This window comes from Bombina bombina, chromosome 5, assembly GCF_027579735.1.
Source record: "Bombina bombina isolate aBomBom1 chromosome 5, aBomBom1.pri, whole genome shotgun sequence".
In the NCBI taxonomy this organism is placed as follows: Eukaryota; Metazoa; Chordata; class Amphibia; order Anura; family Bombinatoridae; genus Bombina; species Bombina bombina.
In genome coordinates, this window is record NC_069503.1 from 1,093,667,264 (window position 1) to 1,093,680,718 (window position 13,455).

The window sequence follows — 13,455 nt, forward strand, 5'->3', positions numbered from 1 at the left end:
GCTGATCCAATCAGCCAATCAGATTGAGCTTGCATTCTATTGGCTGTTCTATTTAATTTATTTTGTTAGATTAAAATTATATTTAATTTAGGAGGGTGTTAGGGTTAGGGTTAGACTTAGCTTTAGGGGTTAATACATTTATTAGAGTAGTGGCGAGCTCCGGTCGGCAGATTAGGGGTTAATAAGTGTAGGTAGGTAGCGGCGACATTGGGGGGGGCAGATTAGGGGTTAATAAATATTATGTAGGTGTTGGCGATGTTAGGGGCAGCAGATTAGGGGTTCATAGGGATAATGTAGGTGGCGGCGATGTGCGGTCGGCAGATTAGGGGTTAAAAATATTTATTATAGTGTCGGCGATGTGGGGGGCCTCGGTTTAGGGGTACATATGTAGTTTATGGGTGTTAGTGTACTTTAGAGCACAGTAGTTAAGAGCTTTATAAACCGGCGTTATCCCAGAAAGCTCTTAACTACTGACTTTTTCCTGCGGATGGAGTCTTGTCGGTAGAGGCTCTACTGCTCACTTCAGCCAAGACTCTAAATACCAGCGTTAGGAAGATCCCATTGAAAAGATAGTATACGCAATTGGCGTAAGGGGATCTGCGGTATTGAAAAGTCGCGGCTTGGAAGTGAGTGTTACACCTTTACCTGGCTGACTCTAAATACCAGCGGGCGGCCAAAAGCAGCGTTAGGAGCCCTCTAAATCTAGGCAAATGTAATTAATAATTACATTGTAGCTATTTTAGGATTTATATTTATTTTACATGCAACTTTGTATTTATTTTAACTAGGTACAATAATTATTAAATAGGTATTAACTATTTAATAACTACCTAGCTAAAAGAAATACAAAATTACCTGTAAAATAAACCCTAACCTAAGTTACAATTAAACCTAACACTACACTATCATTAAATTAATTAAATAAATTAACTACCAATACCTACAATTAAATACAATTAAATAAACTAAACTAAATTACAAAAAAAACAAAACACTAAATTACAGAAAATAAAACAATATTACAAGAATTTTAAACTAATTACACCTAATCTAAGCCCCCTAATAAAATAATAATAAAAAAATAAAAATAAAAGTCCCTACCCTTTTCTACATTACAAGGTAATCAGCTCTTTTACCAGCCCTTAAAAGGGCTTTTTGCGGGGCATGCCCCAAAGTAATCGGCTCTTTTGCCTGCAAAAAAAATACATCCCCCCCAACATTAAAACCCACCACCCACATACCCCTACTCTAACCCACCAAACCCCCCTTAAATAAACCTAACACTACCCCACTGAAGATCACCCTACCTTGAGTCGTCTTCACCCAGCCGGGCCGAAGTCTTCATCCGATGGGGCAGAAGAGGACATCCAGACCGGCAGAAGTCTATGTAGTATAATAAGTATAATATTATAAAAAGTATAATATGAAATAACCATGGGGTAAGGTCTGTATAAAGATGCTGGTTACTTTGCATCAAAACAGGGGAAGGATAATCACAAAAATGCAACACTGTTATGGATACAGTCTGATAAATTTGTTAAAGGGACAGAAAACCCCAACATTTTCTTTCATGATTTGGATAAAACATACAATTTTAAACAAATTTCCAATTTACTTCTAATATCAAATTTGCTTCATCCTTTGCTGAAGGAACAGCATTGCACCACTGAGAGCTAGCTGAACACATCTAGTTAGCCATTCACAAGAAACAAATGTGTGCAGACACCGATCAGCAGCTAGCTCTCACTAGTGTGGGATATGTACATATTTTCTCTTGTAAGATGTATCGAGTCCACGGATTCATCCATACTTGTGGGATATTCTCCTTCCCTACAGGAAGTGGCAAAGAGAGCCCCCACAGCAGAGCTGTCTATACAGCTCCTCCCTTAGCTCCACCCCCCAGTCATTCTCTTTGCCTACTCTAAGTACTAGGAAGGGTAAAGTGAGTGTGGTGACAAAAATGTTAGTTTTTATTTTCTCAAGCAAAAGTTTGTTATTTTAAATGGTACCTGTGTGTACTATTTACTCTCTGGCAGAAAAGGGATGACGATTTCTGCAAGAAGGATGATGATCTTAGCACTTTGTAACTAAGATCCACTGCTGTTCTCACAAGGGCTGAAGAGTACAGGAAAACTTCAGTTGGGGGAACGGTTTGCAGGCTAAACTGCATTGAGGTATGTTCAGTCTATTTTTTTCTAGACAGACTGTGATAATTCTAGAAAAGGCTGGCAATATCCCCATGAGGGAAGGGTAAGCTGTATTCACATACTTAGTAGGAATCCCAGCTTGCATAAAGGGCTCATTAATTACTGGTGACACTGATAGGAAAAAAAACATTTGTTTTTATTGCAAATATAACGTTTTTTGAGGGACTTTAAGGGGTCATTGTGGCTTGTTTAAGGGTTATTAACCCACATGGCTAGTTTGAGAAACACTCTGTTGTGTTTCTTTTAGGCCCCATAACATTGAGTGAGGTGGGAGGGGCCTATTTTCGCGCCTCAGTTGCGCAGGTTCTTTTCCTCGGAGACATGCAGCTGCTTCTCCAGAGGTTCCTACTGTGTTTGAGGGCTTTAAAGAAGGGTTTTCCCCCACAAATTGTTCCTAAAGGGCAGGTGCTGAACGTTTTTTACCGTTTTTCGACGTTTTGTCAATACGGTTTTTACATTAAGGGGTTAATTGTTTATTTGCATAGCTGTGCAAAGTTACTAAGGCTTTATGATGCTACTGTAAAAATTTTGTTGAGTTTACTGCTTTTTTACACTGTTTTGCAGAGTTTGTGCAGCTTTTTTTCTCTTAAAGGCACACTACCGTTTTTTTACTAAGTTTTATTTGCTTTGATTAAAGTGTTCTACAAGCTTGCTTATTGCATTACTAGCCTGTTTAACATGTCTGACATCAAGGAAAATCCTTGTTCAATGTGTTTAGAAGCCATTGTGGAACCTCCTCTTAGAATGTGTCCCACTTGCACTGATATGTCTATAAATTATAAAGAGCATATTTTAGCACTTAAAAATATTGCAATAGATGATTCTCAGACAGAAGGGAATGAGGGTTTGCCATCTAGCTCTCCCCAAGTGTCACAACCAGTAACGCCCGCACAAGTGACGCCAAGTACCTCTAGTGCGTCAAATTCATTTACTTTACAAGACATGGCCACAGTTATGAATACAACCCTCACATATGCTTTATCTAAACTGCCTGGTTTACAAGGAAAGCGTGACAGCTCTGGGTTACGAACAAATGCTGAGCCGTCAGACGATTTAGTAGCCGTATCCGACATACCCTCACAATGTTCTGAAGTAGGGGTAAGGGATTTGTTATCTGAGGGAGAAATTTCTGATTCAGGAAAGACGTTCCGTAAGACAGATTCTGCTATGACGGCCTTTAAATTTAAGCTTGAACACCTCCGCTTATTGCTCAGGGAGGTATTAGCGACTCTAGATGATTGTGACCCTATATTGGTCCCAGAGAAATTGTGTAAAATGGACAAATACTTAGAGGTTCCTGTTTACACTGATGTTTCTCTTGTTAAGTGTATCCAGTCCACGGATCATCCATTACTTATGGGATATTCTCCTTCCCAACAGGAAGTTGCAAGAGTTCACCCACAGCAGAGCTGCTACATAGCTCCTCCCCCAACTGCCATATCTAGTCATTCTCTTGCAACCCTCAACATAGATAGGAGGTCGTGAGAGGACTGTGGTGTTTTATACTTAGTTTATTTCTTCAATCAAAAGTTTGTTATTTTTAAATGGCACCGGAGTGTGCTGTTTATCTCAGGCAGTATTTGGAAGAAGAATCTGCCTGCGTTTTTTCTATGATCTTAGTAGAAGTAAGTAAGATCCATTTGCTGTTCTCACACATTCTGAGGAGTGAGGTACTTCAGAGGGGGAATGGTGTGCAGGTTTTCCTGCAAATAAGGTATGTGCAGTAAAATATTTTTCTAAGGAATGGAATTGACTAAGAAAATACTGCTGATACCGAAGTAATGTAAGTAAAGCCTTAAATGCAGTAATAGTGACTGGTATCAGGCTTAGGTGCAGTAAAATATTTTTCTAAGGAATGGAATTGACTAAGAAAATACTGCTGATACCGAAGTAATGTAAGTAAAGCCTTAAATGCAGCGATAGCGACTGGTATCAGGCTTATTAATAGAGACACATACTCTTATAAAAATGTGTTTTAAAATGTTTGCTGGCATGTTTAATCGTTTTTTAACATATGTTTGGTGATAAAACTTATTGGGGCCTAATTTTTCCACATGGCTGGCTTAAATTTTGCATAGAAACAGTTAACTGAGGCTTCCCACTGTTGTAATATGAGTGGGAGGGGCCTAATTTAGCGCTTTTTTGCGCAGTTAAAATTACAAAATGAATCATCCAGATTCCCTCAGCAGCCCCATGAATACTACAGGGCTTCTTTAAGGGGCTAAAAAGACTTCCAAAATCGTTTATAGGGAAGGTAATCCACAGTTCAGCTGTGGCAGTTTTGTTGTGTCTGTTAAAAAACGTCTATGTCGTTTTTTTTATCTGTTTTTTGCATTAAGGGGTTAATCATCCATTTGCAAGTGGGTGCAATGCTCTGTTAACTTATTACATAATACTGTAAAAATTTCTGCCTTTTTTCAAATTTTGACAAAATTTGTTTCTCTTAAAGACACAGTAACGTTTTTTATATTTGCTTGTTAACTTGATTTAAAGTGTTTTCCAAGCTTACTAGTCTCATTATTAGTCTGTTCTAACATGTCTGACATAGAGGAAGCTCTGTGTTCATTATGTTTAAAAGCCATGGTGGAACCCCATTTTAGAATGTGTACCAGATGTACTGATTTCATGTTAAACAATAAAGATCATTTTTTGTCTTTAAAAACATTATCACCAGAGGATTCTGTCGAGGGGGAAGTTATGCCGACTAACTCTCCCCACGTGTCAGACCCTTTGACTCCCGCTTTAGGGACTCCCGCTCAAATGGCGCCAAGTACATCAAGGGCGCCCATAGCGTTTATTTTACCAGAGGATTCTGTCAAGGGGGAAGTTATGCCGACTAACTCCCCCCACGTGTCAGACCCTTCGACTCCCACTCCAGGGACTCACGCTCAAATGGCGCCAAGTACATCAAGGGCGCCCATAGCGTTTATTTTACAAGACATGGCAAAGGTTGTGAATAATACACTGGCAGCGGTATTAGTCAGGCTACCTAAAATTAAAGGAAAGCAAGATAGCTCTGGGGGTAGATACAGAGCATACAGACGCTTTAAGAACCATGTCTGATACTGCCTCACAGTATGCAGAAGCTGGGGGGAGCTTCAGTCTGTGGGTGATATTTTTGACTCAGGGAAGATGATTTAACCTGATTCTGATATTTCTACATTTAAAATTTATGCTTGAGAACCTCCACTTGTTGCTCAGGGAGGTTTTAGCAGCTCTGAATGACTGTGTTACAAATAAAGTGCCAGAGAAATTGTGTAGACTGAATAAATACTATGCAGTGCCAGTGTGTACTGATGTTTTTCCAATACCTAAAGAGGTTTACTAAAAGTATTAATAAGGAATGGGATAGACCAGGTGTGCCGTTCTCTTCCCCTCCTATTTTTAGAAAAATGTTTCTAATAGTTGCCACCACACGGGACTTATGGCAGACAGTTCCTAAGGTGAAGAGAAGAGTTTCTACTCTAGCTAAGCGTACCACTTCCCCTGTCAAGGACAGTTGTGCTTTTTTAGATCCAATGGATAAAAAATTAGAGGGTTACCTGGCAAGGGACATAGGAAAATGTTTATGTAACAAGGTTTTTATCCTGCAGCCCTTTGCATGCATTGCTTTTGTCACTGCTGCTGCGGCGTTCTGGTTTGAGTCTCTGGATGAGGCTTTACAGGTAGCGACTCCATTGGATGAATACTTGACAAGCTTAGAGCACTTAAGCTAGCCAATTCCTTTGTTTCTGATGCCTTGTTTTTTTTTGACTAATCTAACGGCTAAGAATTCTGTTTTTACTATGCTGGCGCGCACAGCGCTAAGACTTATATTATGGTCAGCTGTCGTGACTTTAATAATTAAGCTACTTAACTTCCCTTCAAGGGGCAGACCCTATTCGGGCCTGGTTTGAAGGAGATTATTGCTAATATCACTGGAGGAAAGGGTAATGTCCTTCCTCAGGACAGGTCCAAATCAAGGGCCAAAAAAGTCTAATTTTCGTGCCTTTCGAAACTTCAAGGCAAGCGTGGCATCAATTTCCTGTAAGGCAAAACAAGAGGGAACTTTTGCTCAGTCCAAGACCGTCTGGTGACAACCGGACCTGGAACAAAGATAAGCAGGCAAAGGAGCCTGCTGCTGCCTCTAAGACAGCATGTAGAACGGCTCCCTATCCGGTAACGGATCCTGTAGGGGGCAGACTTTCATTTTTCGCCCAGGTGTGGGCGAGAGAGATATCTTCTGGATTTCAAAGCTTTTCCCCCCCAAAAAAGGGGAGATTTCACCTTTCACAATTATCTGCAAACCAGATAAAGAAAGAGGCATTCTTACACTGTGTACGAGACCCATCCTGTTCCAGGGGAGGAACAGGGATAGAGTTTTTACTCAAATCTGTTTGTGGTTCCCAAGGAGAGGGAAACTTCAGATCTATTTTGGATCTAAGAATCTTAGACAAATTCCTCAGAATTCCACCATTTAAGTTGGAAACTATTCAATATATCAATAGAGGATTACAATGGATTTGAAGGATGCTTATCCTCACATTACGATGCATAAGAATCACCATCGGTTTTTCAGGTTTGCCTTTCTAGACAGGCATTACCAGTTTGTAGCTCTTTCCTTTGGGTTAACTACAGCCCCAAGAATCTTTATGGAAGTTCTGGGGTCGCTTTGGCAGTCATTAGGCCGCGGGGCATAGAAGTGGCCCCTTATTTAGACGACATCCTGATTCAGGCGTCAAACATCAAAGTTGCCAAGTCTTGTACGAGCGTAGTACTGGCATTTCTGAGATCGCATGGGTGGAAAGTGAACAAGGAAAGAGTTCTCTATCCCCAATCTCAAAGGTTTCCCTCCTAGGGATTCTGATAGATTTTGTAGAAATCAAAAATTACCTGACGGAGTCCAGGTTGTCAAAGTTTCTAAATTTCTGCCGTGTTCTTCATTCCATCCGCGCCCTTTTGTGGCTCAGTACATGAATGTAATCGGCTTAATGGTAGCGGCAAGGGTCATAGTACCGTTTGCACACCTACATTTCAGACCGCTGCAACTATGCATGCTCAGTCAGAGGAACGGGGATTACACAGATTTGTTCTCCTGTTAAAACTGGACCAAGAGACCAGAGATTCTCTTCTCTGGTGACTATCTCGGGTCCATCTGTCCAGGGTATGACCTTCCGCAGGTCAGATGGAACAATTGTTACAACTGATGCCAGCCTTTTAGGTTGGGATACAGTCTGGAACTCCCTGAAGGCTCAGGGATTATGGACTCAGGAGGAGACCCTCCTTCTAATGAGTATTCTGGAACTGGGAACGATATTCCATGCTCTTCAGACTTGGCCTCAGTTAGCAACTCTGAGGTACACCATATTTCAGTCGGACAATATCAAGACTGTGGCTTACATCAACCATCAAGGGGGAACAGAAGTTTCCTAGCGATGTTAGAAGTCTTAAAATAATTCACTGGACAGAGACTCACTCTTGTCCATCAGCTATCCATATCCCAGGTGTTGAGAACTGGGAGGCGGATTTTCTAAGTCGTCAGACTTTTTATCCGGGGGAGTGGGAATTCCCTCCGGAGGTGTTTGCACAAGATCAAGCAGGAGAGTGCTTGGTGTTTTTGACAGCGCCTGCGTGGCCACGCAGGACCTGGTATGCAGATCTGGTGGACATGTCATCCTTTCCACCACGGTCTCTGTTTCTCAGACAGGTCCCTCTACCTCATGGTCCTTTCAACCATCTAAATATAACTAATCTGAGATGGACTGCCTGGAGGCTGAACGCTTGATGTTATCAAAGCATGGCTTCTCTGAGTCAGTCATTGATACCTTAATACAGGCATGAAAGCCTGTCTCTAGGAAAATTTAACATAGATATGATGTAAATATCTTATTGTTATGAATCCAAGGGTTACTCATGGAGTAAAGTCTGGATTCCCAGGATATTATCTTTTCTCCAAGATGATTTTGAGAAAAAGGTTGTCAGCTAGTTCTTTAAAGGGACAGATTTTTACTCTGTCTATTTTTTTTTGCACAAGCGTCTGGCAGGTATTCTAGACGTTCAGGCATTTGGTCAGGCTTTGATTAGAACCAAGCCTGTGTTTAAAACTGTTGCTCCGCCATGGAGCTTAAACCTGGTTCTTAAGGTTCTTCAAGGAGTTCCGTTTGAACCTTTTTCATTCCATAGATATCAAACTTTTATCTTGGAAAGTTCCTTTTTGGTAGCTATTTCCTCGGCTTGTAGAGTCTCCGAGTTATCTGCGTTACAATGTGGTTCTCCTTATCTGGTCCTGCGTACGGATAAGGTAGTCCTGCGTACCAACCTGGGTTTTTACCTAAGGTGGTATCTAACAAGAATATCACTCAAGGGATTGTTGTTCCATTCTTGTATCCTAATCCTTCTTCAAAGAAGGAACGTCTATTACACAATTTGGACGTGGTTCGTGCTTTAAAGTTTTACTTACAAGCTACTACAGATTTTCATTAAACATTCACCTTGTTTGTTGTCTATGCTGGACAGAGGAGAGATCAAACGACTTCAGCAACCTCTCTGTCTTTTTGGTTAAAAAGCATAATTCATTTAGCTTATGAGACTGCTGGACAGCAGCCTCTTGAAGGGACTACAGCTCATTCTACTAGAGCTGTGGTTTTCACTTGGGCCTTTTTAAAATGAGCCTTCTGTTGAACAGATTTACAAGACGGATTCTTGGTCTGCGCTTCATACTTTTTCAAATTTAACAAATTTGATACTTTGCTTCTTCTGAGGCTATTTTTGAGAGAAAGGGTTTTTTACAGGAAGTGGTAACTTCCGTTTAAGTACCTGCCTTGTCCCTCCCATCATCCGTGTACTTTAGCTTTGGTATTGGTATCCCATAAGTAATGGATGATCCGTGGACTGGATACACTTAACAAGAGAAAACATAATTTATGCTTACCTGATAAATTTATTTCTCTTGTAGTGTATCCAGTCCACGGCCCGCCCTGTCATTTTAAGGCAGGTAATTTTTCATTTAAACTATAGTCACCACTGCACCCTATGGTTTTTCCTTTCTCTGCATGTTTTCGGTCGAATGACTGGATATGGCAGTTGGGGGAGGAGCTATGTAGCAGCTCTGCTGTGGGTGAACTCTTGCAACTTCCTGTTGGGAAGGAGAATATCCCATAAGTAATGGATGATCCGTGGACTGGATACACTACAAGAGAAATAAATTTATTAGGTAACATAAATTATGTTTTTTCCAGTCCCTAAGAGGATTGTGAATATTGTTACTAAGGAGTGGGATAGACCAGGTATTCCGTTCGCTCCCTCTCCTGTTTTAAAGAAAATGTTTCCCATATCTGACACCATGCGGGACTCGTGGCAGACGATCCCTAAGGTGGAGGGAGCTATTTCTACTCTTGCTAAGCGTACAACTATACCTATCGAAGACAGTTGTGCTTTCAAAGATCCTATGGATAAAAAATTAGAGGGTCTCCTAAAGAAAATTTTTGTACATCAAGGTTTTCTTCTCCAACCTATTGCGTGCATTGTTCCTGTAACTACTGCAGCTGCTTTCTGGTTCGAGGCTCTAGAAGAGGCTCTTCAGATGGAGACTCCATTAGAGGACATTATGGATAGAATTGAGGCCCTTAAGTTGGCTAATTCTTTCATTAAAGATGCCGCTTTCCAACTGGCTAAAATAGCGGCAAAGAATTCAGGTTTTGCCATTTTAGCACGCAGGGCATTATGGCTTAAATCCTGGTCTGCTGATGTGTCATCAAAATCTAAACTTTTGAACATCCCTTTCAAAGGAAAGACTCTATTCGGGCTTGAACTGAAAGATTATTTCAGACATCACAGGAGGGAAAGGCCATGCCCTCCCTCAGGATGAAACAAATAAAATGAGGACCAAACAAAATAATTTTCGTTCCTTTCGAAACTTCAAAGGTGGTCCCGCTTCAGCTTCCCCTGCTGCAAAGCAAGAGGGGAATTTTGCCCAATCCAAATCAGTCTGGAGACCTAACCAGGCTTGGAACAAGGGTAAACAGGCCAAGAAGCCTGCAGCTGCCTCTAAGACAGCATGAAGGGGTAGCCCCCGATCCGGGACCGGATCTAGTAGGGGGCAGATTCTCTCTCTTCGCTCAGGCTTGGGCAAGAGATGTTCATGATTCCTGGGCTTTAGAAATTGTGTCCCAGGGATATCTTCTGGACTTCAAAGACTCCCCCCCAAGGGGGAGATTTCACATTTCTCAATTGTCTGCAAACCAGACAAAGAGAGAGGCGTTCTTATGCTGTGTAGAAGACCTACATACCATGGGAGTGATCCGCCATGTTACAAAAGAGGAACAAGGGCTAGGGTTTTACTCAAACCTGTTTGTGGTTCCCAAAAAAGAGGGAACTTTCAGACCAATCTTGGATCTCAAAATTCTAAACAAATTCCTCAGAGTACCATCATTCAAGATGGAGACTATTCAGACTATTCTAACGTTGATCCAGGAGGGTCAATATATGACTACCGTAGACTTAAAGGATGCATATTTACACATCCCTATTCACAGAGATCATCATCAATTCCTTAGATTTGCCTTTCTGGACAGGCATTACCAGTTAGTGGCCCTTTCCTTCGGGGTGTCCACGGCTCCCAGAATTTTCACAAAAGTGCTAAGGTCCCTTTTGGAGGTGCTTAGGCCGCGGGGCATAGAAGTGGCGCCTTATCTAGATGACATCTTAATTCAGGCGTCGACTTTCCAACTAGCCAAGTCTCACACGGACATCGTGTTGGCTTTTCTGAGATCTCACGGGTGGAAGGTGAACATAAAAGAGTTCTCTCTTCCCTCTCACAAGAGTTTCCTTCTTAGGGACTCTGATAGACTCGGGAGAAATGAAAATATTTCTGATGGAGGTCAGAAAATCAAAACTCTTAACCACTTGCCGAGCTCTTCATTCCATTCCTCGGCCATCAGTGGCTCAGTGTATAGAGGTAATCGGACTCATGGTAGCGGCAATAGACATAGTTCCTTTTGCCCGCCTACACCTCAGACCACTGCAACTATGCATGCTCAAACAGTGGAATGGGAATTATGCAGATTTATCTCCTCAACTGCATCTGGACCAGGAGACCAGAGATTCTCTTCTCTGGTGGTTGTCTCAGGGCCACCTGTCTCAGGGAATGTGTTTCCGCAGGCCAGAGTGGCTCATAGTAACGACATATGCCAGCCTGCTAGGCTGGGGTGCAGTCTGGAACTCCCTGAAAGCACAGGGCTTATGGTCTCGGGAGGAAACTCTCCTCCCGATAAACAGTCTAGAACTGAGAGCGATATTCAATGCGCTTCAGTCGTGACCTCAGCTTGCTGCGGCCAAATTAATCAGATTTCAGTCGGACAACATCACGACTGTAGCTTATATCAATCATCAAGTCGGAACACGGAGTTCTCTAGCGATGATGGAGGTAACCAAAATATTCCGATGGGCGGAGGATCACTCTTGCCATCTCTCAACAATCCATATCCCAGGAGTAGAGAACTAAGTGGTCAGACTTTTCATCCGGGGGAGTTGGAGCTCCATCCGGAGGTATTTGCCCAGCTGACTCAGCTATGGGGTTACTGGAATTGGATCTGATGGCGTCCCGTCAGAATGCCAAACTTCTTTGTTACGGGTCCAGGTCCCGGAATCCCCAGGCGGTACTGATAGATGCTCTAGCAGTGCCCTGGTCCTTCAATCTGGCCTATGTATTTCCACCGTTTCCTCTCCTCCCACGTCTGGTTGCCAGAATCAAGCAGGAGAGAGCTTCAGTGATTCTGATAGCACCGGCGTGGCCACGCAGGACTTGGTAAGCAGACCTAGTGGACATGTCATCTGTTCCACCGTGGACTATGCCAATAAGGCAGGACCTTCTAATCCAAGGGCCATTCACGCATCCAAATCTAATTTCTCTGCATCTGACTGATTGGAGATTGAATGCCTGATTCTATCAAAGCGTGGTTTCTCTGAGTCGGTCATTGATACCCTGATTCAAGCTAGAAAGCATGTCACCAGGAAGATCTATCATAAGATTTGGCGCAAATATCTTTATTGGTGTGAATCCAAGGGTTACTCATGGAGTAAGATTAGGATTCCTAGAATATTGTCTTTTCTCCTAGAAGGATTGGAGAAGGGATTATCAGCTAGTTCCTTAAAAGGACAAATATCTGCTTTGTCTATTCTTTTACACAAACGTCTGGCAGATGTCCCAGATGTTCAAGCGTTTAGTCAGGCCTTATTAAGGATCAAGCCTGTATTTAAACCAGTTGCTCCGCCATGGAGCCTAAACTTAGTTCTTAAAGTTCTTCAAGGGGTTCCGTTTGAACCTATGCATTCCATAGATATTAAACTTCTATCTTGGAAGGTTTTGTTTTTAGTAGCTATCTCTTCGGCTCGAAGAGTTTCTGAGTTATCTGCTTTACAGTGTGACTCACCTTGTTTTCCATGCAGATAAGGTGGTTTTGCGTACCAAACCTGGATTCCTTCCTAAGGTTGTTTCTAATAGGAATATCAATCAGGAAATTGTTGTTCCTTCACTGTGTCCTAATCCTTCATCAAATAAGGAATGTCTGTTGCACAATCTTGATGTGGTTCGTGCTTTAAAGTTCTACTTACAAGCAACTAAAGATTTTCGTCAAAACATCTTCATTGTTTGTTGTTTAGTCTGGTAAACGGAGAGGTCAAAAGGCCACAGCTACCTCTCTTTCCTTTTGGCTGAAAAGCATCATCCGTTTGGCTTATGAGACTGCTTGCCAGCAGCCTCCTGAAAGAATTACTGCTCATTCTACTAGAGCAGTGGCTTCCACGTGGGCTTTTAAAAATGAAGCTTCTGTTGAACAGATTTGTAAGGCGGCGACTTGGTCTACGCTTCATACTTTTTCCAAATTTTACAAATTCGATACTTTTGCTTCTTCGGAGGCTATTTTTGGGAGAAAGGTTCTACAAGCAGTGGTGCCTTCCGTTTAAGGTCCCTGTCTTGTCCCTCCCTTCATCCGTGTCCTAAAGCTTTGGTATTGGTGTCCCACAAGTATGGATGAATCCGTGGACTCGATACATCTTATAAGAGAAAACATAATTTATGCTTACCTGATAAATTTATTTCTCTTGTGATGTACCGAGTCCACGGCCCGCCCTGTTTTTTTTAAGACAGGCAATATATTTTTATTTCAAAAACTTCAGTCACCACTGCACCCTATAGTTTCTCAATTTTCTTCCTAGCCTTCGTTCGAATGACTGGGGGGTGGAGCTAAGGGAGGAGCTATATAGACAGCTC

The 13,455-nt window shown here is 42.0% G+C and overlaps 1 protein-coding gene across 1 annotated transcript in view; it reads left to right on the plus strand.

The window, feature by feature from the left end:
* KHDRBS3 (KH RNA binding domain containing, signal transduction associated 3) overlaps positions 1-13,455 on the plus strand; it is a 154,464-nt gene that overhangs the window by 85,006 nt on the left and 56,003 nt on the right. The window lies entirely within an intron of this gene.